Source organism: Etheostoma cragini, chromosome 4 (assembly GCF_013103735.1).
Source record: "Etheostoma cragini isolate CJK2018 chromosome 4, CSU_Ecrag_1.0, whole genome shotgun sequence".
In the NCBI taxonomy this organism is placed as follows: Eukaryota; Metazoa; Chordata; class Actinopteri; order Perciformes; family Percidae; genus Etheostoma; species Etheostoma cragini.
Genome location: NC_048410.1, coordinates 7506000 through 7531443, shown reverse-complemented (window position 1 = coordinate 7531443; position 25444 = coordinate 7506000). Strand labels below are relative to the sequence as shown.

At 41.5% G+C, this 25444-nt stretch overlaps 2 long non-coding RNA genes across 2 annotated transcripts; one reads left to right on the top strand and one right to left on the bottom strand.

Moving 5' to 3' along the window:
• Positions 1-5334: 5334 nt before the first annotated feature.
• Positions 5335-19968, bottom strand: LOC117943419. The gene is made up of 3 exons (XR_004656351.1): positions 19958-19968; positions 10715-10719; positions 5335-5507 (listed from the first exon to the last, which is right to left on the bottom strand). It is a non-coding gene; the product is annotated as an uncharacterized LOC117943419 (long non-coding RNA).
• LOC117943418 lies at positions 6035-25197 on the top strand. Its single transcript, XR_004656350.1, has 3 exons — positions 6035-6046; positions 13438-13444; positions 25063-25197. It is a non-coding gene; the product is annotated as an uncharacterized LOC117943418 (long non-coding RNA).
• Positions 25198-25444: the final 247 nt, after the last annotated feature.

Below are 25444 nucleotides of genomic sequence, written 5' to 3'. Positions count from 1 at the left end.
AGAGAGAGAGAGAGAGAGAGAGAGAGAGAGAGAGAGAGAGGAAAGATGCATCTGCCAAAGTAATTAATTAGCCTCTGTCTGTGGCATTTAAATGACAACTGTTTGGATGTGTGTTTGTGGCTGTAAACTAAATGGATGATGCTGTCTGTTCAGACACTGTAAATCTGATTTTGTTTACCTAACACAATTGAGAAGGAGAAAACCTCTTTTTCATTGCTTCTTGGCTTCTATCTCTGAGCACATTTGCACATATGCGTGTAATTTGGCTGCATTTATGTTGTGTCTATTTTATTGCCCTCGGACCATAGAGAGAAAAAGTGCATTCATGCCATGGCTGTAGCAAGAGCTTCACAGCCCATGTGCTGATTACAAGGCCCAGCACACATACATATGTTCCCTGTCTGTCTGGCTCAACAAGATACAAGCTGGTTACATGCTTTACTAATCATTCCAACAGCACAGGCTCTCCAGGGATACAAGCCAAACACCATATTTCAGCACACACTTATCAAAATAGTAGTATAAACATCCTTAGAAATATGATGTTATGGGAGAGGAGGACAAACAGTACAGTCTGCTGCCTGCCTACACCCCCTGCTTTTGCAAAGAATGACGGAAGTAGTGCTAAAGTCAGTCATTGTAAAATTCCATTGAGTTGTGAGTAGTGTTACGGCTATTTTCCTTATTGATCAATCTGCTGATTGATTGACCAACTAACTGCTTATTCGTTTGGTCTATAAAATGTCAGAAAATAGTAAAATTGCCCTTTAAATTACCCTTAATTTCAGGCCTGTGTGGAATGTGTGTAACTGAACAGGGTAAAGTTGTAATTCCCCATTGCAAGATGAATAAAGGCATGTCTTCTTTTTCTTTCTTCTTCCACAGTTCCCTAAAGACCAAGGTTCAGTTTACCGTCACATAAGACAAAGAAAAGCATCAAATACTCACAACTGGACTCAAAGACTTTTTTTCAATTCACTAATGGCATTGATTATGAAAATAGTTGCAGATGAATTTCCTGTCAATAGTTTAATTGATTCATCATTTCATGCGTACTAGCATTCCTTATAGATAAATCTATGAGATTGCTTTGGCAACATTGTTAAGACCATGACAATAAAAATGCAATGAAGACGTGCAAAATTGATAAAAGATCGACTGAAAAATCAGCTCTGTCTTTCACACTTGAGTTCAGTTGTATTTTATTTCATCATAAAATGCGCCTGATGTTTGTTAGGATATTGTTACGACCTGTGGGATTTTCCACAGGATTTTAAATTCTTTTACTTTTATTTCTATAATGTTTTACATTTCTATATTACACATTTATATTACTCTTATGTAGTTTTTGTATTCAATCAATTGTAATTACATTTCATTACCTTCTTTTATATGGGGTAGGGAGTGGAAGATCTTTCTGCAGGATTGTTTTCTGTTGGTGATTATATGAACGCGTCAGCAGATTTGTCAGCCTAATGAATTCACCCAAAAGATCAACACATGAGCTCCTTCTCTTGCTGTTTTTGTCCACTGAAGCTGCCTTATTTTGTTCCCATTCTTCTCTTCTAATTTTTTTTCTTTGTGCCTCATTACTGTTTTATCCCTTTGTTTTAGTGTTTTATCACTGCGCAAATACACAAATACAGATTTGCTAAGACACTGAGGGAGAATACAAAAGCAATTATTCCCTGATCTTAAATCAAATACATTAGTAAAGCATTCCAAATAAAAAATCCCAGTTAACACCAAATAAGTGCATATAACAATCACACTCTTATTGCATGCTTCTTTTTTATTCCTGCTAAAGAACACACATTCCATGATGCTACTTTTTATTTTTAAACAATGTACCATTTAGGCTGAGCAAAAGGACAAAGTGATATGATGTTAAAGCAGACATAGATATTGTTAGATTTTGTGAGAGTTCTACTTAATGAATTAAACTTATAATAGTCTCATATATAATCCATCTGGACTGAGAGTATCATTTAACCGGCTGGAACCATAGCTATATTTATGTTGTCTTTTGGATTTTGGCACTATAGGCCAACTTCTTTAACAGTTTGCTACTTGCGTAACGATTGGAAATGCATATGTTACAAGTGCTGATGTGCAGAAACAGGGCGAGGCTCCCGCACGTAGTATAAAACTTGTTTTGTGTGTAAAGCTTTCTGTCTTTGTGGCGTAAAACTGGGGGAGCAAGGCGTTCAATCATCTTCACACTGTCAGCACAAAGACAAAGAGCTGCCTCCGAGCAAGCAGAACTGGTCATAGGTGAGTCACAAATGCACACACGCACATGCACACACACACACACACACACACACGCACACACACACACACACACACACACACACACACACACACACACACACACACACAGTGAGCCACTAGAGACAAGGTTGCCAAAGGAGTGCCCGGCTTGAGTACCCTTGGCTTAATCATCAGGCCTGGCCACTGTTAATGGAAACACACACACACACACACACACACACACACACACACACACACACACACACACACACACACACACACACACACACACACACACACTGTTTCATCTTACCCCACCACCATCCACTAACCTTTGTTGTCCCTCTGACCCCCCCACCTCGGGGCCTCTGCTGTCCTGTCACACTGCTGTGAGATCACCCCCAGTCTCCTGCTGGGCACTCAGGTGGAGATCAGAGTTGGGGGCACAGGGTGTGTGTGTGTGTGTGTGGAGGAAAACAGTACTGGGAGCATGTTACGTATCTGTGGAACTCAATAGTGGAAAACAAGCTGATATATTGACCACCATCTGTCAATTATTCCAATTATCATTATAGTCTTTACTTTTGTCATATATCCAGTCTATCTCTGTCCAAAAAGTAGAATGGAAAACTGCAGGATTGGCGGGGGAGCTGTGTTCTCCTCAAGAGACCCTGTGGCTTGTACGTTTGTTCAGGCTGCATAATTTATAAAGCTGCTGGGTAGGTCATGTGATCACCTACTACCCACTGGCAGCAGCTAGAGTGACCAACACAGTGTAGTGAAGGGGAAGAGAGGGAGAGCTGCGGTGGTGGAGTTTGGTCCAGAGGTGAGAAAGGCAGCTGCAATCCATACTCCCTGTGCTCAAAGTCCCTGACATGTTTTATTCTTTCTCATCCAGTCACAAACGGCCGGTCGGATTCTCACTTTCTTTTTTTTCAAGGAAAGTGTTTGCTTCTGACCATTTGCAACATGCACTTTGAGCGTTACATAGATAGATAGATAGATATATAGATAGATAGACAGATATATAGCTAGATAGATAGTTAGATATATATATATATATAGATAGATAGATAGATAGATAGATAGATAGATAGGGGATGGATGAAGAGTGAACATGGTTTGTTTGCACAGTATTATTATTTGGGCTTCTCATTCGCTCAATACTGGGCCAAAATTTGTTTTGACATTAGTTACTTAGACATAAATGCATAGGAAAATATGAATCAGGTTGAAAAATACCAAAATTCCCCCAAAAGACCCCACTGATTTTGTTCAGTGTGCGGCCCTAATCTGGGCAGCTGAGCTTCTAAGCAAGGACCACAACGCCAACTGACTGTGTTGCAGAGATATGAGTCCAGGTCTTAGAAAGTGTCTCCTGAAGGGGTATTTTTTGGGGAAAGATTACAAAGTGCTCAGTAAACCCGCTCAGGAGGAGCCTGAGCAGAGGACGGATTAATTGGCGAGAGTTCTTACTGGGTGTCCTCGCCAGTTTTTGTCTTTTTTCTCACGTCTTGGCATCAGTACTTTCTTACTTTCCAGTTTTGCAGTGTTTATTTTTCTGGCCCTGACTTTTGTTCACAGTTTTGTTCTCTTGTTATTTCTCTGTGTGTTCCCTGCTGTTTGATTCCTTGGCTTGAAGATGCCTGACTCTGCCGATCCCGGGCTGTGTTTGCTGAAAGTTTATTGTGCCCAGTGTGAATGTCATATGTGACTGGCGTGTTTTTGAGAAGTGTGCTGGCTTGCATTTCTACTCCTGTACGCAAAAGGTTCCCCCATATGCATCAACATTTTTTAAGACAAATTTCCCTCAGGGGACAATAAATTTATCTTGATCTTGATCTTGAACATGTATGTAAAGTGGGCAATGTGTGTGAATGCAGTGTAGTTCACCTCTCTCTACTCCTTCCTTCCATAGAGCAGTAATTCCTGGCCAAAACGGAGCCTGTCCAGAGCCAGGGGACCTGCCCTCTGCACCTTCCTCCTGTTCCTGCTTTGATTTCCAATATGTCCTCCCATCACTACAGATGGCTGCAGAGAAAACATTTCCTCAGCCGACGGTGCTTGCAAGGCCCTTGGGCCCCAAGGCTGATAGGGGGCAGAAATTGGAGAATAATGTAATAGAATATTTGATTGGACTCTTATGGGCAGGACACTGGGAAGACTGCCATATTAATGTGTCCGGGCTTGGCTGGAAGGGTGCATTTCTTCCTTCCACCCCTTTCCCCCCTGCTCCTATTTCTCATCTTTGTCAAGCTTCAGGTTGTGATTTAATAATATTTGCTACTTGGCGCTGCAGCCCATGAGTCTGGGGGCCGGAAACAGGAGCCTTGTGTTTCCTGTGGGCTGTCAGAAAGCTATAACAACATGAAAAATGTTTGGCCAGGCTGTAGGAACCCAGAGGTGAATATGTAGCAGTGTCAGCAGAGGCATGAATGCCTTCACCGGGACTTGGAAGGGGATTGGCCAGATTGGCTTCATAGAAGAGACGTAACACAAGGTGGAGGCTGGGGCTGTGGCCTTGACCAACTGCCACTTTGATCATTTGAAAGCCATGATGTCTCTCTGTCATGGGTGGGCCAAATTCTATGGGCTGGCAAAACAGAGAAAGGGCGGGGGGGGGGGGGGGGGGGGGGGGGGGGGGGGGGGGGGACATACTCCGCCTCCTCACCATCTTGCTAGCAGTCAGTCTCCGCAGCTCCCAAGTTTAGGCAGCATTTTCACCCCTTGGGGTCTGATGGTGAAATCGTACTTAACTTTTTCCATTTGTTGCATGAAGGGGACCCAGCCTTGGCCAAAAACCTTATGGAGCTTTGCTGGGTGGCAACGGAACATGCATTTGCTATACTGCCTCCAAGTTGTTTGGCCCTCAGCAGTCAGTCAAGTCACCGTGCTTCCGAACTGTCCAATATGTAATTTAATCACTGTATTAAATCCAAAAATGACCCCTGTGCGTCATAAGCTAAGAAAACATGCTAAGTCAAATGCTACAGCTACAGCTGTAAAGTTAGTACAGCCGTTAAAACAGGAAACAGGATCAACAGAGATAAACTCTACCCAACCTAAAAAAACAACAACAGTATGTTTCTAACAGTTGCATGACTAGAGATGTTACAAACCCTGGGTAAATATTGGAGTTGTTTTAGAAGGATGGAGACAACTTTGAGCCCAAAAGGACGCCAAGCTGGTTAATTTCCTCCTGAACAGGTAAGCATTGCTTCAGGCTAATTTATCGCGGCTACAAGGGACTGGCACTTTCTGAAATTTATAGATTTGTGTTCTAACTTTGACGTGATGAGTGATGAGCCACAAGTGCGATGCGCTGCAGGTGATGAGCCAGGATCGGACACAACCACACAAACAAACACACAGAGGACTAAACAGACAAGACCGACAGAAACAGCAGGAAGGGGAAAAACTGGGAACACAAGGAAGGGATGAGAGAGCGAAGCAAAACCCTAACAACTATAGCCAGCAGCTAACGTTAGCTACTCCACTGTGCTGCGAAGCAATGGCTATGTGAGACAAGCGTCTATCAACATTGTTGTGGATGCTGCTGTCTCAGCCTGGCAGCCTCCGTAAACTTCAACTCTGGGGAGGACGAGGCGGGGGAGCCGACTCTCTCCAGTAATTTGAATTTGTACTGCAGTAACTATTTTAAATACTAGCTGTCAGTATTACATATTTCACCTTTAACTTTAGTTTTTTATTTAAGACCACCTTAGCTAAATTAGCAAGCTAGACAAAGCTTGCTTTTGTCTACCTCTGTGTGAAATCAAGCAATCAATCCATTGTTTAAAACATGACGAAGAAGGTTGAGTAATAAACCTGAAGCTGCACAGACCATGGAGCCGAGCTGCTCATCTCTATTTTTACAGAGAGTGTGAACTTTAAAGCAATGCAGAGGTCTGCTTTATCGGTCAACTTTTCAAAATGCATCCTCCGGAGTCAAAGCCAAGCAGATCTCAGGAGTGACAGAAAGAAACCAATCAGTAATAGCAGCTCCAGGTTTGAATAAAAGACCTCATCTGCTACCTCTTCCACTGAGAAAGGTACCCCAAAAGCCATCCATCAGCAGGGACAGATGCAGCCAATCATGTCTCCTCAAACCAGCCAGACGTTTATCGTGCTCCCAGGTGGCTGGGCGGTAATTGTCGGGCAAAACTTTGCCCACCTGGCAAGCTGCCTTGGGATGCAAAGAGGTAAGGAGAAGTCTGACAGAAGGAAGGGTGGAAGTGAATGAGAGATATTTTCATGGAACAAAGAGACAGTCAGGGCTGGCATAGAGAAGTGTGGCTGAGCAAACCTGATGACTCATCTGAGATACACAGTACGACGTTCCTAATTCCATTGTTAAGTCACTGTCTTGTCTTTGCTTCTCGCTGAGCGTGGCTCGCGGTGCTTCCCCCCGTAAAGACCCGTGCTTTGCAGCTCTGCCATCCTGGGCCACTATGGTGATTGTCATTATGCTGCTTCAGCAGTGCCCCGAAGAGAAGAGCAATCACGCTGGTCGAGGATTTTAAATTTCACACTCGTACTGTGGGAGGGAATGGGACATGGGGGGCATTGGACAAGGTGCTAATTGTGGAGGAGATACACCGCATGTGTGTGTTCAATGGCGAGCATTCATCCAAAGAGCTGACGCAGGGGCTTCAAACCAGGCTGTGGAGTGAGGTGTTGGCTCACTGCTTTCCTCACTTGTAAGGATGCTGAGAGAAGCTATTCTGAATGGGACCCTGATATACTACAAAATCTGCCTTAATTGCACTTGAATGTGGAAAACAGCCAGCTTATTGTTAATTCATTCCTGCGTTGGTGTAATACACCACGGCCTTCCAAAGGCGTAATCTTTTTGTAATTTATTGCACGGGCATTTCCACCTTAGATTTCCCTTTAAAACATAGAGCAGTGCCGGCACTGTACACCAAATCTGCCAGTGGTTGTTGATGGCGATTCAGATGTCCGCTTGCCGATTGGGGCTGTCAGATAGGCTGGTCGGGGGAAATCAGAGCAAAGCTGAAGACTACTCCAGTCATCAATCACCTGCCTGTAGCCAGCGTGCGAGCCAATCCGCCCAGGCCTCGGGCCCCAGGATTCATCAGAGGGGACATGGCCTGACATCCAGAAAAATGAGCTCAACCTTCTACACATCAGGAAAGATCGGAACCCAATGTCACCGACTCTCTACGCATGAGAAGTCTCCTTTCAAAAGGGATAAAAGAGATAGAAAATGTGTATCCATACAATATCTTCCTTCAGTTTTGTTCGAATTCTGACAGTTGGTCTCCCATGAACATTTGGGAAGGAATTGTAGGAGAACTGCAGAGTGTTTTTTGTGTGTGTGTGTGTGTGTGTGTGTGTGTGTGTGTGTGTTTGTGTGTGTGTGCATGTCTCTCACTCACTCTCCCCCCAATCTCTCACACACACACACACACACACACACACGCGTGTGCGTTGAAAAGATGAAGGGGAGAGTCATCAGGCTGAAAATGATTAATGCACCTTTTTGTCCATTCTGGCATCTGGAGCACATCTGCCCCGCTGGGACCAGGACAGATATGGTACCCGCTTCAGGGATTAAGCTGCCCTTCGCCCCCTCTCTCCTAAGGCTGCATGTAAGGGATCCTTCCCTGGATCCAGCACTGCCCTCGTCTCTAACACCCTCCAGGGTAGCGCAGTCTGGGCCCACCTTGGAGCTCTGCACATTAGGCGAGGATGATATTTATATATTTATGCGAAAATGGCCTGCTATTTATTCAGTGTACAGACTCTTCTTTTCTCCTCATTCTCTGCATTTAATTATCCTGTACTTCTTCTGTCTCCATAGAGAGAAGTGAAAATACCAATATGAACTAAATATTGGTATTACACAGATATTATTACCAGATAATTGGGTGCAAAAGTAATGTGTAGTGAGCCTGCTGTCAAAGAAATGATGGGGCAGATTTCCAAAGAAGAAAGGCTCATCAGGTTAGCGGAGTTGGAGTGGGCGTAATTGAGGAATAGACGTGCATATCCAGATTGTTCAACAACAATACAAAACATGCAAGAATTAAATCCCCCTTCCAACACCATGGATAGTGCCAATACCATGGATAGGCATGCCATAACACTCTTTTATGAACTTCAAAATTCAATGGAAAAAAATCTCAAAATGTAAATAGCACAACGTAATGTCAACATAAAACATACCACCTTCAAGCCCGGTGAACGCAGTTTGTGTTTCATTCCAGACCATTTTCTAAATTTGTCGTTTTGGTGCCTAAACCTAACTCTTGTCTCCACATGATGCTCACTTTTTCTAAACTCTACTACCATGGACCCGTCATCTGGCTTGCCTGTAGCCGGTTCACAGTCATCTATTGGCAGCTAAACAAATATACCGACTGCCGCTGATATGACGGAGCTCAGATGGAGCTCTGTAGCTGACTGTTCACATTACAGCTCTTTACTCTGTATATATGTCTGTAGCTTTACTACATGGTCTATTGGTGGTAGCATGGATCATTTTGACACTAAACTTGTGTCAGTTTAGTGTCCTTCATGGAAAAAGATTTGGGGAACACTGCTCTAATCTATCCAAAACTTAAAAAACTAAGAGAGGAAACATCCTCTGGATTAATATATTTCCAAAGAAGTACTGTTAAAGCAGTCTACAACGTTTTAGCGACACTTGATTTTACGGGTCTATAATCTCCTAATCATTTAGGATTTCCCAAGGTTCTCCTGTTAAATTTGGGAGGGAAATTGAGACAGTGTTCAATTATTACTCTTACAGTGAATGAATTTTAAGTAAATACAGGGTTAATAATATTAAAAAGCTAGCAAGATTTAAAAGTAACATCTCCTCGGGGCTCGGTTTGACCCCTCCCCCCCACCCTCCTCCACAGCGCTGTGGAGGAAGGTCTGGCAATGTGAGACTACCAGTAAGCAAACACCTAATATTATCACACCGAATGTTTAAAACAAACTTGACTACTGTTGGCAATTCAGCAATGACACACATTGAGCTCAGGCTCGCATGTGGGAGGGGTAGAGAACACGCAGCGGGGTAAGGAGGCCTTTCATTGGTTCTTTCTAAGCAGACAGTGATTGGTGGGCTTTTTTACAGGATTTCAGCAGCTACTCCTTTTTTCAGAGCCCATAAAATATTTATTGCTGTTGGGGTGTTAAGACCATTGCCATGTGTGTGTGTGTGTGTGACTAAGCAGACTGTTACTTATTTTCGCATTTCTTCTTTATTCTTTATTGGCAGAGGAGACCTTGCCAGCACTGGTGAGCCTTTAGACAACCAAAAAGTGTCTGGTTATGTCTTACTGTCAGGGTGTAAAGACCATTTCAAACAATATACTACATATAAAAAGTATCTCTTGTAAAAAACTACCAGCCCTGCCTTTAACTGCTTCTGTAATCTGCCGGGCCCATCTCCACAGCGCTGTGTAGCGAGGTCAGACAACATCACACGTACTGTACATTCTAGGATGGGAAAAAAAAAGCTCTGGGTTGTTTCCATTTTTTTAAACCAATCACATTGTCTTGTGCGGCGCTAAGCTCTGGACACAGCGATGGGAGCTCTGCAAATTAGTCCTGGGACAGAATTTGCACCAAAATTGTCACACACAATATTGAATGACATTTGCATATCACATAACAAATTTACACGATACAATACCGAACATTTAGATTTACATTTAAATTTAACGATTAGATTTAGATTTACCATTTAAATTTAACATTTAGGTGTTACATTTAAGATTTGGATTTAAATATTTAAAATATCTCTAAATTGAAAAAAGTGACACTCAAAACTTGATACCAGTTTTTTAAACATTGGTTGAAACTAAATGTCACAAAGTGTGACCCGCTTTACAAACAACACCCCGTACCAAAGAATCAAGCAGGCCTGCCTTGTTGCACGATCCAAATATTTCAAAACTTGCCATTTCCAGCGTGTAGCTTGCTAGCTTGAAGTTTGTTGTTGTTTCCCGAGGTGAAGGACAGAGTTTGAAAGCAGCAACACACCAAGAGCGGAAGGTGAGGGAATTATGCTGTAGATGTATTTCCGTTGATCCGGACTACTGCATGTGTCAGCGTGCAGCAAGTCAGCTGAACATGCAAAACATGTGAAATGTGTCTACTGGCAAGCATAGAACTCAACATGTGAATTTCTTTTTGAAAATGTTTCTTATACAAAATTCTAATTGCCTAATATTTACTTAGGTTTAAATGGAGATGGGTATAACTCTAGAAATCAACTACCAATTATAAATGCAATACATCTAACCACAATAAAAAACATTACTTATACCACATTAATTTGTTTCTATTTTTGCTGTAATTAGTACTTAAATAGTTCTGTACAGGGAACAGCAAAGAAACTACTATTTACCGACACACATTTTTTACTATGTGCTCTGAGCAAATGTATCACATAAATCTGGATTGATTTGCTAAATTTAACTTGTACTGTATTGTCCCAAATAATGTTTAATTTTCCACTTTGATTGCGAGAAACACGGTTTCAAAAATTAAATATTTGTCATGGGTGTGACAATAATATTCACTTAATGTGATACGTTTCTTATAGAAACAGGATGTTGGCAGTAACTAACACAACACAATGAAGGCTCTTTCTACATTGTAAATCAACGCAGTGTCGGTCACAGAGAGAGAGTAAGGCAGAAAGAAGCAGGCAAAAAAACGTAATGCCTAGTCGTCCAGCATGAAATCACCATGAATGATTCACTTCCCATATTATGGAGTCTAAATGATCATAGTTCATATTTCGAACACGTCCAATGCATGGCGTTGATAGCTATGAATAGATTTAAAAAAAGAAAAAACAGATGAAAATAAATAAATAGAAACATAATGCAAAAGCCAAAGCCCACAGGATGCCAAAAACACATCAATAACTCCAATACCACATGGGATCTGAGATCACTTTGGAGAGTATTTTTTAGCCTGGCCATCCCTCTCTCTCTCTCACTCTCTCACTCTCTCACTCTCTCACTCTCTCTCTCTCTCTCACACACACACACACACACACACACACACACACACACACAGGCGGCTAAGAGAAAAGAGAACGCCGAGGGAAGGAGCATGTGAGAGTATGACAGTGGATCAATAGTTGTGTTTGTGGCGGTGCTCCCACAGGAGTGGAGCAGTATATGAAAAGCCACTGCTGATGGCTGAAGGTCCTCTCAGAACATTCCCTGTGTGTTTAGCCCTGAGCCAAGGTTAAACCCAACACAAAGACGCCACAAAACCTCTGCCTGCCTCCCTGGGGCTACATACACTCACACAGGAAAGGGCCCACAGGAGCCCTTTCTTCTTTCCGTGTGTGTGACACTGTGCAAGTGCCTTGTGGCAACAAAACAGTGAATCCTCAAATTTCATGACACAACCACAGGCCTGCTATTTTCTGTCATCATTAGTGTGCTTTATTACTTTATTATTTTAAAGATGTTGGGTCACATTTCTTGCAGTAAAAACATTTTAGAAAAGGATTATATGACTACATTAACTCATTTCCATTCCGGATTAATAATCTTGTCGTAAATAAAGTAATGCATTTCATTAAAGGCAGACTGTAATTGGGATCCAAAGCAGAGTTAACCCCTGTGATTTATCCAGACTTTATTTCCATCTTAACACCTCTTTATTGCTTTTAATAGCATAAAACAGCTCCTCTGAGAGAGAGGCAATAACTGCGGGGCCGTAACACTGCTAAATCACACATTTAAAGCAGCACAATGTAAATATGGAAGTTTTAGTACACCCAGGGTGACTAGAAACTACAGAGGCTCAGACAAATAAATAACATTAAGTAACATTCCCTTTCTCTGGTTGAAGTTTGAAAAAAGTCTCTCTCCCGAGGCTCATTTGCCTCCCAAATTGTATCTTATTCTCCAGATTCTCCCTAGGCAAAGTAATAATGTTGTTGTTGATTAGAGAAACGGAGAAAAATAGGAAGCTTGTCATACTTTCTACAGTAATGATAAGATACTCTGTCAAGCTCCCTTCAAGGTGTCCACATTCCTTCACTATAGCCATCCTCCTCGCGTACATGCCGTAACTAGCGGCGATGTGCCTCGACAAGCCGTCATCGCCACAGAGGACTGATGGAATACTAATTAGCATGCCACCACTTGAATTATTCATGCATCTTAATTAGGGTAGCGATTTCCCATTAGGCTTTTAGATGTGGCTTAAGAGTTTGGCTCATATTCTGTGTGAGAGTCAGTGTGTTCGTGTGTAAACAGGTGAACGCACACACAAACATAAGCTTCTTCAAATATATGGCTTTATCAAAACTGTTCACAAAATGAAAGATCGACACAACTTTTTTTCCGCTTAAAAGTACATGATTAATAAATGACAGCTGCTTCTATGCAAGGCTGCACAGGGAACATACAGTACACATCCTGCTGCCCTGCTAAAGGGTTCACTAATTAACTAATGTGCTACAGCTAAGACAGCAGTCAGTAGCTACCAGTGCATAATATTCCTCTCTATCTCTGTGCTTTTCTTTTATGCTGAGGTACAGAGCGCTAGCAGTCTGCAGCCCAAGCCACATCCATCTGCTGCAGTTTAGCAGGGAAATTAGGCACTCAATGTAGCATATTTGTTTAAGTAATTGGAAGGTAATTAATAACCCAAAAATATAATAATGTGCTCAGCAGCAGCTCTTCTTCTGCAAACCATTCAGGGAAAATGTAGTGGCTACTGCCAAGTGTGTGTGTGTGTGTAAGTGTTTGTGTGGCATATTACAGTGAAGCCGCTTTATGCATATCTGGGAGTGAGATAAATAGGCAGTATGACAGTAGAAAAGAGAGAGGGGGGATAAATCAAATGTTATTCATAGGTGAGGCACCTACAAGGTGCTGTACATGACATCACTTGGCAGGGTGCTCATTGGCAACCCGGTCTCACGGCAGTTCGTGAAATGGTCACGTTATTTTGATTTATTGATTTGTGAACAGTTTGGGTGTAGAGACTGCGGCACTGACGCCCATAACCACACAGCTAGGACAGCGGTGAAATAGGAGCCCAAGGATTAGGTCGACATTGAACCCAGCCTCTAATTACACTGTTCGGAGATTGTTTTTAATAAATATTTGATGAAATGTCATCTGTAGCTCTAAGGTGCTGGGAGAGGATTGTGAGTGGGGCGAGAAGAGTGCTGGTGTAGTCTCAGTTTCCCCTCACACATATACACATGTAGACAGTCTCTCTTTTCCCACATTCTTGTTTTAATCATTTAATAAACTTGACTAATTACTTCTATATACAGTCAGTGGACATTGTCAAGGACCAGCACAGACAAACAAACAGGTGCAATACCAGCAGGGTTTACCTACAAAAGGTTCACAAGGATTTGCTTTTTCTTCCTATTAAAAGTAAAAAGTGGTAGGCTACTTGTTGTGTAGTTAATTCCCCAAATAGGCATTTTTCACAATGTTTTTAAGAGCTATATTTTTTTACTTTAGTTACTGGTAGTTGCCGTTTTGTGGCAGATTGTGTTTGTAGAGCTTGGCATAGGAGAAAAATACATTTGTTAGCAACATACTGTGCATCTAAAATCTTGTTTGCCACTGCAACAGTGTTTTGGATGTCTTATAAGTCCATGTGGGCTGGACACTTGTAAGTGCATGCCACATTAAATAAATAACTATGATAACTTCCAAGAGCTACCACTAAGCAGGTAGTATCTGATCACATCCGATTTTACAATAACAGGTGTGCTAAATATAGTAGATGAGCTTCTTGTTTAGTTTACAGAAAGTGTTTTAGTCTGTAGTTTTTGAGTGTTTTTTGCTACAACTTACTTGCACATCCTGGGAGCCTTTCATTTACAGATAAAGAACGGCATACAACCTGTTCTTAGATTACTTAGATGCATGTCTTCCTTCTGCCTCTCACACACACTTTTCCCTGAGTGGACGCCTAAGCAGCTGCTGCACATGGCTCTTCGGGATGGTTGGCTACATAATCGAACTCCACTATAGTTTGCCGGGTGTCCTTGAAAGTGTGCGTCAAGAGCGATGGATCCAGGTGGACGAAAACAGGAGGGATCTCCCAGCTCGCTGCCACCACTTTGTGGCTCCACCAAGATAGCAAATTGACAGCTGTTTCACTGCTTGACAGAGCAGTTTTGAAATTCCTATTTCCCACTCTGTTGAACAACAGTGAAACGACTCGTAAAGAACAGTGGGTGATGCAGACACGGTGATCCAAAGATCTGACAAATTTTGGTAATTTTGCTGTGTGGTTTAGATTTCAGGCTACTATATCAGTTAATATGGGCCGTGGTTTGAATGTCAGTGAGCTGTTGCCTTGACTGCGTACTTTTCAGTTTCAGTGGCTTGTATGCCTTGCTTTCCCAATATTGAATTTTTTGTGTTTCTATCAGACAATAAAATCATATATATCCTGTATACTAGAGTTGTACATCCCAACTGACATCAATCTTTCTAGCTCATAATTTGGTAGCGCTATTTCTGGACAGCAACACTATTAAGCAAAGCAACAGACAATTCTTTGCAGTCCCTTTATACATATCCATAATGAAGGAGAACAAAAAACTGTTAATACATTTAGACTAGTCAGAATTGATCCATTAGATGTTTGTGATTAAGAACATTGAAGTTTTTTAAAGCTTGGGTCTTAAATTGTACTAGTTTTGGCCATCAGTCCTGATTTGTAACACTGATCCATCCATCTATCCATTATGATACTAATAATTAATTCTAATTGTCAGGTTAATTGAATGTTTACTAAATCCTGAAAACAATTGCCAGAGGTTACAAAAGGCGCCTTTCAGGACCAGAACTTAACAGCAGACATAAGCAAGGGTGCTACTACATCACAATTTAGGCCAACATTAGCCACAAAGCTCTTTATTTTGTTTGGGGAAATTAACATTCCAGCAGCCTAAGCCCAACTAATTAACTGAGATAGTGTTGCGTTTGCTTAGCATTTTAGTCCTTATCATCACAGCTTTTGCTATTCTCTATTGGCCTATTTGCCCAAGACACGTAGGATTCACCTCCGTCTTTAAGCATGATATCCTTAATATAGCAACAACATGAATATGTATATCCTCTCCTCTTAAACATTTAGTCAGTTAAAGTTATTTAAGTCAGTTGGAGATGGAGTTTTCAACCAACTCATGGAGCAAATCTTAGCTTAATTAGCTAGCTAGCTACAGCTACATTCTGCTAATGAAAGTTGTCATTTTAACAGGCACAATCTATGGTTGCTGGCTATAATGATTAGCCTGCTTTTGTTTACTTCTGTCAGCATATTAAAAAAAATAGACAAAAATAAGCCTGAACTAGCTAACTCTAGCACATCTGTTTTTTGTCTGCAATACTCCCAGGACAAATGACTCTGCAGTAGGCATGGGTGGTCTATTTCTCGGCTGCAGCTCCAATCGGCAGTGATGAGTACAGGACACTCGCATTGAGATGCTAATTTACGCTAGATTTCGCCTTTTTCTGGTGCGATCCAGTTTTGCGTGTCGGCTGCATTGGTGACGTCAAGTTAGTTGGCACAGAGTTAGAAGGAGAGTGTGTGTAAGGTGGTGTCTGGGGAGTGTGTGGTGGAGCAAGTGAGTGAGAGATGGAGAATGCAGAGCAATCATTCTGATCAGAGGAGAGTTTATGTTAAATGGTGGAGACATCAAGTGAATGTAGAGCAGAGTTTGCAGTTTTGTGCACTGTAACACATCTTACAGCGCGCTGTGACGTCAAACTTGACACTCAAGGAAAAAAAACTAGCAAAAACCACAGGCATACTCATCTACTGGCAATGGGAAAAGACTCCATAAGCTATTTTTAGCAGGTTTACCAGTGTTTGAAAAACCTGCATATACATGCAAATTTTAATGGAAAAAAGGGTATAATGTAGCAAAAGATTCAACAGAACCCATACACACATATTCTGTACTAACATGAATCCCTTTAAAAATATCCACTGGCCACTGTGCAGGCCTCAGGTCATCTGATTGGGTGTGAAATACTAATCCTCCTCATCAGTCCAGATGGGATCATTGATGGCAGCAGACCAGATAAATATGTATACTTTATCATGAAGCTGTACCCTGAGGCTGCAGTGGAGCCTTCATCTAATACATTATCAGCAAGAACAGGTAACTGAAGTCTCAGGGATAGGGAGCGGGGCTATAAAGAGAAATGTTGGTGTGGGGATGGATATGTTTCTGTTCAAACCGACCTTGTTGGCAACTTTGACACACTCAAAAACATTCAACCACGCGCATCTAAAAATGGAGAAATGAGCTTGTGCAAACACGTGCAGTCTGCAGATTCAAAAAGAAAATACATTTCCATGTTGCCATACGACCTTGTCAGCTTACCAGAGCTCATTACAAAGGAAAGCAGCAGTGGAATCAGTGGCAATGAAAAGAAGACATGACCCTCAGATTGGTTGAGCCAACATAAAAGCGCTCAGTTATAAGGGAGAGGGAGGGGGGGAGGGGTGGTACTGTAGAACGAGCAAACGAAGCTGTCCACAAACCCGAATATGGACTATACTGGTTTGCATAATTTAAGGTTAATGAGGAAACAACGGCAGATACAATCTCCTTTGTTTTATCCCAGCTGGCTAAGCTCTATACCGGGGAGCTTTCATTAAAAAGGCATTGGAAGCAGTGCTTTAATGACCTGTGAATTCATCAAAGTTTCAACTCATTTTATATCACATCATGTACATGAATGTTAGAGCCATTTTCCTTTTCAAAGTGATGCTCTGCTATTTAGCTTTGGTGGATCAGTGAAGCAAACATGCAGTAGCTTCTCCACCCTTTTCCAAACAATATTCAAATGTTGCCATCCACTAATGCTCCCATACTGTAAGATTACATACATATTAACATTTACATTAATGTGTTGATGGTATACATAATTAATAAAAGAAGCTCTTAATCCCCTCTAAACAAAATGTTAAAGGTAAAGTAATAATTAATACAGCTTAAAGGGAACTATTCACGGGACAATCGATATAAAATGTCAGCAACAGCATGACAGACATCACATTACTGTGTTCAAGTATATTTACCATTTGGAAAAAACTACATACTGAGTGTGTGTCAAAAATGCACAAGACCTTGGCTCTTCGTGTTTCAGAGGCAGAGGCAGCCTTTGGCCCTCTCTCTCTCGGTTATCTTCACAGAAGTAATTGGACAGAGGGACACACCATTCTCCTCTCCAACAGCCACGTCTCCTCTGTGCCTAATCACACCTCCATTTGCATGGAGAGCCCCGAGAATCAGCCTCAATAACGCCGTGCTGCTTTGAAAGATGAGTTTTTAATCTGGGAGAGGAGATGAGTTTCTGACCCGCACCTGTTTGTTTCCGTAGTTTCTTTTTCCTGTCGTACAAAAGTGACCTGCGGGTAAATTTGCAGAGGCAGGATAGCTGCTCGGCTCCCTAAATACTGTCATTGTGCATTCATTAATTTCCCCATATCTGACATGGCGGAGAAAATGGTTCTCGGCGAAAAAGGGTACTTGTCGTGGTGGGTGAGACTCCCTAACAGGTAATCAGATGGGCTGACAGAGAGTGTCAGTCAGAGTGTGTGTGTGTGCGTGTGTGTGTGCGTGTGTGTGTGTGTGTGTGTGTGTGTGTGTGTGTGTGTGTGTGTGTGTGTGCAGGCCAAAGAGGGGGCTGCGGTCTTTGGGAGAGGTGTGTATATTTATTCTTCTCCCATTGCCCTCTATTGACCCATGTAATGGAGAATTTTACTAGGAGAAGTGTTTGAAATATCCTTTGGATGTAGGTAATGTGTTCGTCTATGAGAGCGTGCCCTGCTTTCATTCCTTTACTATTTGCCTCTCTCTCTCTCTCTCTCTCCCTCCCTGTTTCTCTCTCTATCACACTCACACACACAGAAACACTGGTGTGGACTATGCACGTATAATGTATAAATACACATAAATATAAATAACATCTATTTTACTTGAGGTTTTGATGATATTGTTTTCCATTAAATTGGAACTAAAAATTGTATGTCATAGTTTTGCATTATGTCAAACTTGATTCTCACAGTTTTGAAGAGCATGTTAGCAAAATGTGCTGTAGCACGACATTTTTACACGTAGTGCACCGTGGGTCAGAGAAGAAGGATATTTTGAGAGAATTGACAATAAAGTTGACTTTAGTATCCCTTCGATAATATGTTGACATAGGTCAACCGGTTGAAAAAGCCATTTGTTCATTTGCAGAGCGCCACCTACTGTTCCGGAGGTAGAGTTGCTCCCGTCATTCCTCCCATTCTTCCCCGCTCATGTATATGGGAAGAACTGGCATAACCCAGTTAGTCTCTTAACCGGGTAAGACCATACCCTATTACTGCAGTGCATGTAAACACACTGACAGTGTTGACCATTTAATCTGCACAATGACTTCTCAGCAACAGCCAACAAAAGAAGAGGAGGGCTGTGCTCTACAGCATGTGGAAGCACCTTAATGAATGTGTGCTCAGCAAAACTACAGCAGGTAAACAAAGGTAAGACAAAGTTTACAATCAGTCATCGGGCTGTCTAACGCGTTCAGCTCATGCAAATTGCTGCCATTTGATTCAAATGTTCCGGGCCAGTATGTGTTAAGCTGGCATGAGTTTACCTTTTGGGAAAGCAATTCACTTGCAAACCTGAATACAAACAAACCTTCAAGCATATTTGACTACACCATCAGCACATGGCATCTTTCCATAGAGAATAAACAGAACACACACACTCGCACGCAGACACGCATACAGGCACACACACAGGTGGATTTACACCCACAGCCACAGTTCACAAACAAAAAAAAAACACAATCACACCTACTCTGATTACCCACAGCTCTCGCATCAAAAAACATCCTCAACAAGGCTGATCTTCGCACGCATGCTAAACTACATCACCTTGTTTACTGTGTCTGTTTATAGTTGGATGTGTGAGAGTGCTTCTGCGCGGCAGCAAGCCTTCATCTTGCCATTACCGCTTCCCTTTATATTGTTGCCAAAATCACAGGTGACAGGCCACTTTAGCCGGGCGCTCGGCACAAACCCTGCTCTCAGCGCACGCTGCGGGCAGAGTCATTTGACGGCGATAGCACCCGACACACACAGGTTTCATGTATTCAGCCTGAGTATGAGACAGCAGAGGGAGAAAGGAAGGCAGTGAAAAGCTACCTTTATCACTATTAACTGTCAAAGTCACCTTCACCCTGAGTCACATCCCTCGCTTAACACACAAGCGTGCACACACTCGCATGCTGCAACTAGCATGATTCGAGAAGTTGATGGATAAAGGCGTGATGGAGTGTGTGTGATGGAATGTTGTTTTGAAAAACAAAAAGATAAAGCATGAAAGACATGGGAGAAAAAACTCACAAACAACCAAAGCGTTTCCTGAATTGCTCCACTGTGTTTTAATAACTGTGCCATATCTTTGGACCCTCAGGGTTGCGTCTCATCTTTTTTTTTTTTTTACTTAGCAGACGGCATTAGAGTGCGGGATTATGTGACAACGGAGTGTCTGTGCGTGTCAGCTGAACACCTGCCGAGCGCTCCACCAGGATAACTTGGGAGCCTAATTATCAAGCAATTTGAAACAGCATTCTGTTGCCTCTGCCACTGTTTTAATTAGGGGGCGTTGGCTTTTAGAGGTCACACCAAATGAGTATTTAACTACTGTCATTCCAAGAGAAGATTTCTTCCCTTTCTGAAGGCAGCTCTCCCGATGCTACTTTGAGGACCGTGGGCGGGCAGCTTGCCAAAAAACAACTAAGAAAGCTTATCGCAAGAATGGAAACTAAGGAATATTCAAAAAGTGTAGGACATATTTACCCACTTTCCTCTCTTACTTTCTGTTGCCTTTATGAGTGTACTTAAAGGGTAAAGGGAAGTAACTAAGGAAGGAGGCAGGTGGGAAGCAAGAAAGCAAGAAAGGAATGAGTGAAAATATGGATGAATAAAGAAGAAGGTACAGAGGAAGGTGACCAAAAAGTATAAAAGGAAGGGAGCACAAAAGGGTGGAAGTAAGCAAGGATGTGTGCAAGAAGTCCCAGTGAAGTGGAATGAGCATGTGACATAGATAGATATGAGCGGAAATAAGTGTGATGGCAGGATGAAAAAGAAAAATATGATCAAATAAATGGATGTCTGTACAACGGGCAGTTATGGCAGAGTCATGGCAGGAAGAATAGAAAAGAAGCGTGATAGGATAGATAGAAGCCGAATGGGACAAAGACAAAGTGTTGGATGTATTCAGCTCTGCCTTGCTTTCTATTCTTTCTGTCGCCTCTCTTTGCTGATGCTTTTTTTTTATTGAAAGAGTCATTATCTGCTCACTCCAAGGAGAGTTAAAAAGTGTAGTTACACTTTCCTTGAAGGTGTCTACATAAGACTGACATGAAACTGCTATGAACTTGTCATAAAACATCATAAACAAGTCATAAAGTCATGCTTCTTTTAGTAAGTGTCATTCAGTTTTGTCATGACATGTTATAGTTAGGGTTAGTGCTGTTATGGTTTCTGTTGGTTTTCAGGTTCTGTTCTTGTTTTCTGTTATTTTTGGGCAGTTGTTCTGTTTCTTGTTTTCTGTTATACTCCTAGTTTCCTCCCTTGTCGCCTAGTGTTACTTCCTGTCTTGTGTCTGTTCCGTTTTCCTGTTGTATTCTGTTTCTCTGGACAATTCAGGTGATCACCAATGTCATAAGATTTCATCCTCTGGAGACCTGATGTCTTTACACAATGTCGTTGTGTTTTTTCGTAGGGCCGAAAAAAACTATAAAAGAAGAAAAGGAAGGGCAGAATGGAAATGAAGCATGATTGTGAGATGGGATCAATGGAAGCAGGATGGAGTTTAGGAAAAGAGGAAAGAATGAATTGATAAAAGTTAGAGTCAAAAGAATATAATAAGGATGGACAGATGAGAAAAGAAATTTAAAAAGTAATCTGGAAGGAAAGAGGTGAGAAACTATGCAATGTTGTAAGGAAAGATGCATCACGCAAGGACATAAAAAAGGGGACAAAATACAGTAAAGTTTGATTGATGGAAAAAATTATTCTGGACCGACTTATGGGTTTAAACTTTGCACTTGTAAGATCCCCTTGAAGCGTATTGATTGTGAGAGTAGCTTGGAGTAAACAAGACATTGTCATGGAAAAAGGAAGATTCAGGAGGTATATTGCTTATTGCTACTTTTGAAATCTGCCTCTCCTTCGCTCAATTTCTTGAGACAGCCAAGGTAATTTCAATCGATTCCAAGTCCTTCAATTACACACACACACTGACAACAGTTTGGAGAGAGGGAAATGGATTTTTCTGCTCATCTGCGAGCCAAGGCCAAATCTGAGGACCTCAACTGCAGCACGCTGCTGACAGCCTCGGCTCCTCCTTCACTCTTGACGTTTTTACTCTCTCCCACACTGCGTTGCTTCTCCCCAATAAAACCTGTCAGCCACTATTTTTTATGATTTCAGGATAGTGGTGAGACAATAACAGCTGCGGAGAGGTGAGGCCGGATGAATGAGGAGAGGAAAACAAACAAGGATGGAAACCTCAACATGCTCTCTGTCTCTCTCTCTCTCTCTCTCTCTCTCTCTCTCTCTCTCTCTCACAAACACACACACATCCTTATCGGTTTACTGGCTTGTCGACAGATGCACAGGCAGAAAATTGTAAATATTGAGCAACCCCTTGTCCCTGAAAAATGAAGTACAATAGCCACAGGCAATTCATACTGCTATTGCTTTATGATGAACTAATATGCTCATAGTTGTTGTTTCCAAATGACTCAATAAATATCCAATGCTTCCTGAGAGACGGCCTTGACCCTGTTGTCTGAAAGAATGCTTTTCACGAGCACCAGCTCTCCCAACACGCTTAAACACTGAAGGCAGCTTCATAAAGTGGCAATTACTGTTTTGACATCAATACAGAACCAACTAAAAAAAAACTGCCACGTTTCGAGAAAGCAAAATGGACAATTACAGAGACAAATAAAGTGAGTCACCAAGGGTGAAAAATGAAACTCCCCGGGCATAATAATACAGCTTAATTAACGGGGCAGCCCGCCCAGAGGGTCGTTTAAAACGACACCCCCTTCTCTCGACTCCAGAGGTATTAGCCGAGTTAAAAGCAGAGGGCTACATGATAGAAGTCTTCAGGCTGACCTCCAAAGCTTCTTTCCCCCTCATCTATATTTATATGAAGGAGCGGCACTAATTTTGCCAAGTAAATCAGTGGGCACATTTCGTTGTGACCTCCAGCTTGACACTGAATTAAACAATATCAGGGCCCGAGAAGCCCGCTTTAACAAGCCTTAAATTCCTCCGTCCAATCCATCAGCAGGGATATTTCTGACACACGGAGTGAAGAGCATGAAATAAGGCAATTATTGAACCCTTCAGCCCATTTCTACGGCTTGGCTGGCTGGCACGGTGTAGCACAAAGCCACAGACTCCTGAAGTTGTGTCTTGAGATGACTCTTGGTGATAGGGACACTTAAAAAATAATAAATAACAAATATATTATTGTAGTTTGCCAACAATTTTGCTTAAAATCAAGGTTGTCAAGGTTTGCAGTTAATACACAGCGTGTCACTTTTAACGACTGTATATTGAAAGAGTTCTAGCAACAGACAAAATTACTAAAAACTCCCTATTTGGAGTCCTCTTGACTTTGTTACTAGTATTTAAGAGGCAAACTCCAGTTTAAACCCGAGACTCGGTTTTCTCAGAGTGTTCCTGTCAGAGAAACACTCCTGGTGCATGCAGGAGGGGGAAGAAATGCTTTGTGTGTATGTCTTTCATGGAGGTGGCAGTCAATCCTGTGTGTCTGGGCGTCCTCTCAGATTGCCTGACAGATAATCCATCACACAGTCAGTGTGTCTGACAGGAATAGGTCTCAGTCAACTCTCTGTGTCTCTGTTCTGCTCACACAGGGCCTGTGAAGGACAGTCTCTCCTCTCAAGTCTCTCTTAGGACGACGTACACCAGAGTTTCATTAGAGGATGGTAGGTGTGTGACTCAAGGAGTTAAAGTGTGTTTTAACTGTGTGTGTGGGTGTACTACAGGGGTGGGTGCTGCTCATAAGTAAAGGAACCCAAACTTAAATTGACTAAAAAGAGGAATTAAAAACCATCTTTTGGAAATTGATCTTAATGCCTTAATTAAAAAAATGAGGAAAAATTCCACCAGCTACTAGGCAAACTTAAATATAACCATGCCAATCTTTAGGTATGAAGGGTAAGGGTATGTGATGATGTGGGGCTATTTTATTTCCAAAGGCCAAGGGAACCTTTTCAGGATGCATTGTATCCTGGATAATGTGCATCCTAATAAAGAGATGATTTTATGGAAAGTATCCCATGCCAATCTCCAAGCATGGTGAAGGGTATGTTATGATATGGGGTTATTTTAATTCCAAAGGCCAAGGGAATTTAGGATTCATAGTACCCTGATTCATGACATAACTGGCCTTTAATAATAAAAATCTGCCTGCCTCTATGGGAATTTAAATAGGGTTGTCTATACTTATGCCCCCTGTATTTTAAGGAAGAATATTTATTTATTTACAATAAAGTATTCATTCACAAAGAAAACTGGTGTCCTTGAAGATTGAATTTTTCCTTATTTTTTTATTAAGGCAATAAGATAAATTTCCAAAAGATGATTTTCTTTAATCCCCTTTTTAGCCAACTTAAGCATGGGTTCCTATACACATGAGCAGCATGTGTGTGTGTGTGTACCAATCCACAGATGAAAAGCCAGGCAGAATAGACAATATTGTAAAATACAGTTCATATATAACATGCTGCATGGCATATTTTTGCATACTACAAATACAGTGCATGAGCGAGTTCTTGGAAACCTAATCTCATTGGCTTTTTACACTAAACTACTGCAGATGCATCCAAATCAATGCATCATATAATCTACCTAATATAGTCAATGGAAAGATAAATCTGTTGTAGAAATTGGTATCATTTTGCTCTTGCATAATCTTTAATCAATATGTGTTTAAGACAGCAAAGACTACGGAGATGTTGTCACAAAGGTACGAGGCTGTTCAACGCAACAATCGAAAAACATTTGAAACATCCTTCTTTCTTTTCTCATTTCAAATTTACAACGAAATCCATTATGCAGATCAACAGCCTGTCATCCATAACAGCTTTTACAATGATGTGTTAAAGTGTGAGGCTGGAGCGTGTTAACTTCCTTTAAAAGTAGGCGTTGGCTTTTAAGTGAAGACAAGTGGAGCTGTGACTGTTAGTCGGTTAATCTCCTCCACAAACAACAGAAAACTGATCGTCAACTAATTTGATCTGATTTTTTATTTTTTTTAATTCATTTTTCAATCAAAAATGCCAAATAATAAATGTATTACTTGATAGTTTCAGTGGATTTTCTGCCTGGTCTTGTATAATAAAGAAACTAATACCATGTAAATCTGTTGAAACTAATTTCTCTTTTACTGACAATACCCAACTTACTATAGTAAATGATGGACAGAAGTATCTGCCAAATGAATAAAGGAAAAATATCATAGCATTTCGGACTGTTGGCTGGACAAAACAAGATATTTGAAGATATGGGAAAACTGTGACATGCATCTGTTTCTGTTTCCTGATGTTTTATGGACTAATTGAAAAAAACTATTGGCAATTCGTTGATTATGAAAATAATTGTTGGCTACAGTCCTAAAGACCAGCTTATCCACAAATGGTTGCAAAATCCTTCTGGTGCCAGATCTACAGATTTGGCTAGCTACCACATGGCTTGACCCAGGGTTGTCAAACTCATTTCAGTTCATGGGCCACGTACCCCTAATTTGATCTGAAGTGGGCCAGACCAGTAAACCACTCCAGAAAGATCCGAAACTTTTTTTTCTGCCACAGAGTTTTTCAACTTGATGTTGGCAAAGGCAAGTTGATTCTGCTACAATAGCTTTCTAAAAAAATAATGTTAAGGACCCAGGAGAATAGGGGTAATATTCCCAGAAGAAACTCAGAATTTCTACAATTAAAGTTAACTCTCTAAGATGATAGTGGTAAATTTGGAACTGGAATGAATTAATTCTTTGGAATTTTCACACTTTGCCAAGTCATCCAGTGGGCCTGATTGGACCCTTTGGTGGGCAGGTTCTGGCCCACGGGTCGTATGTTTGACA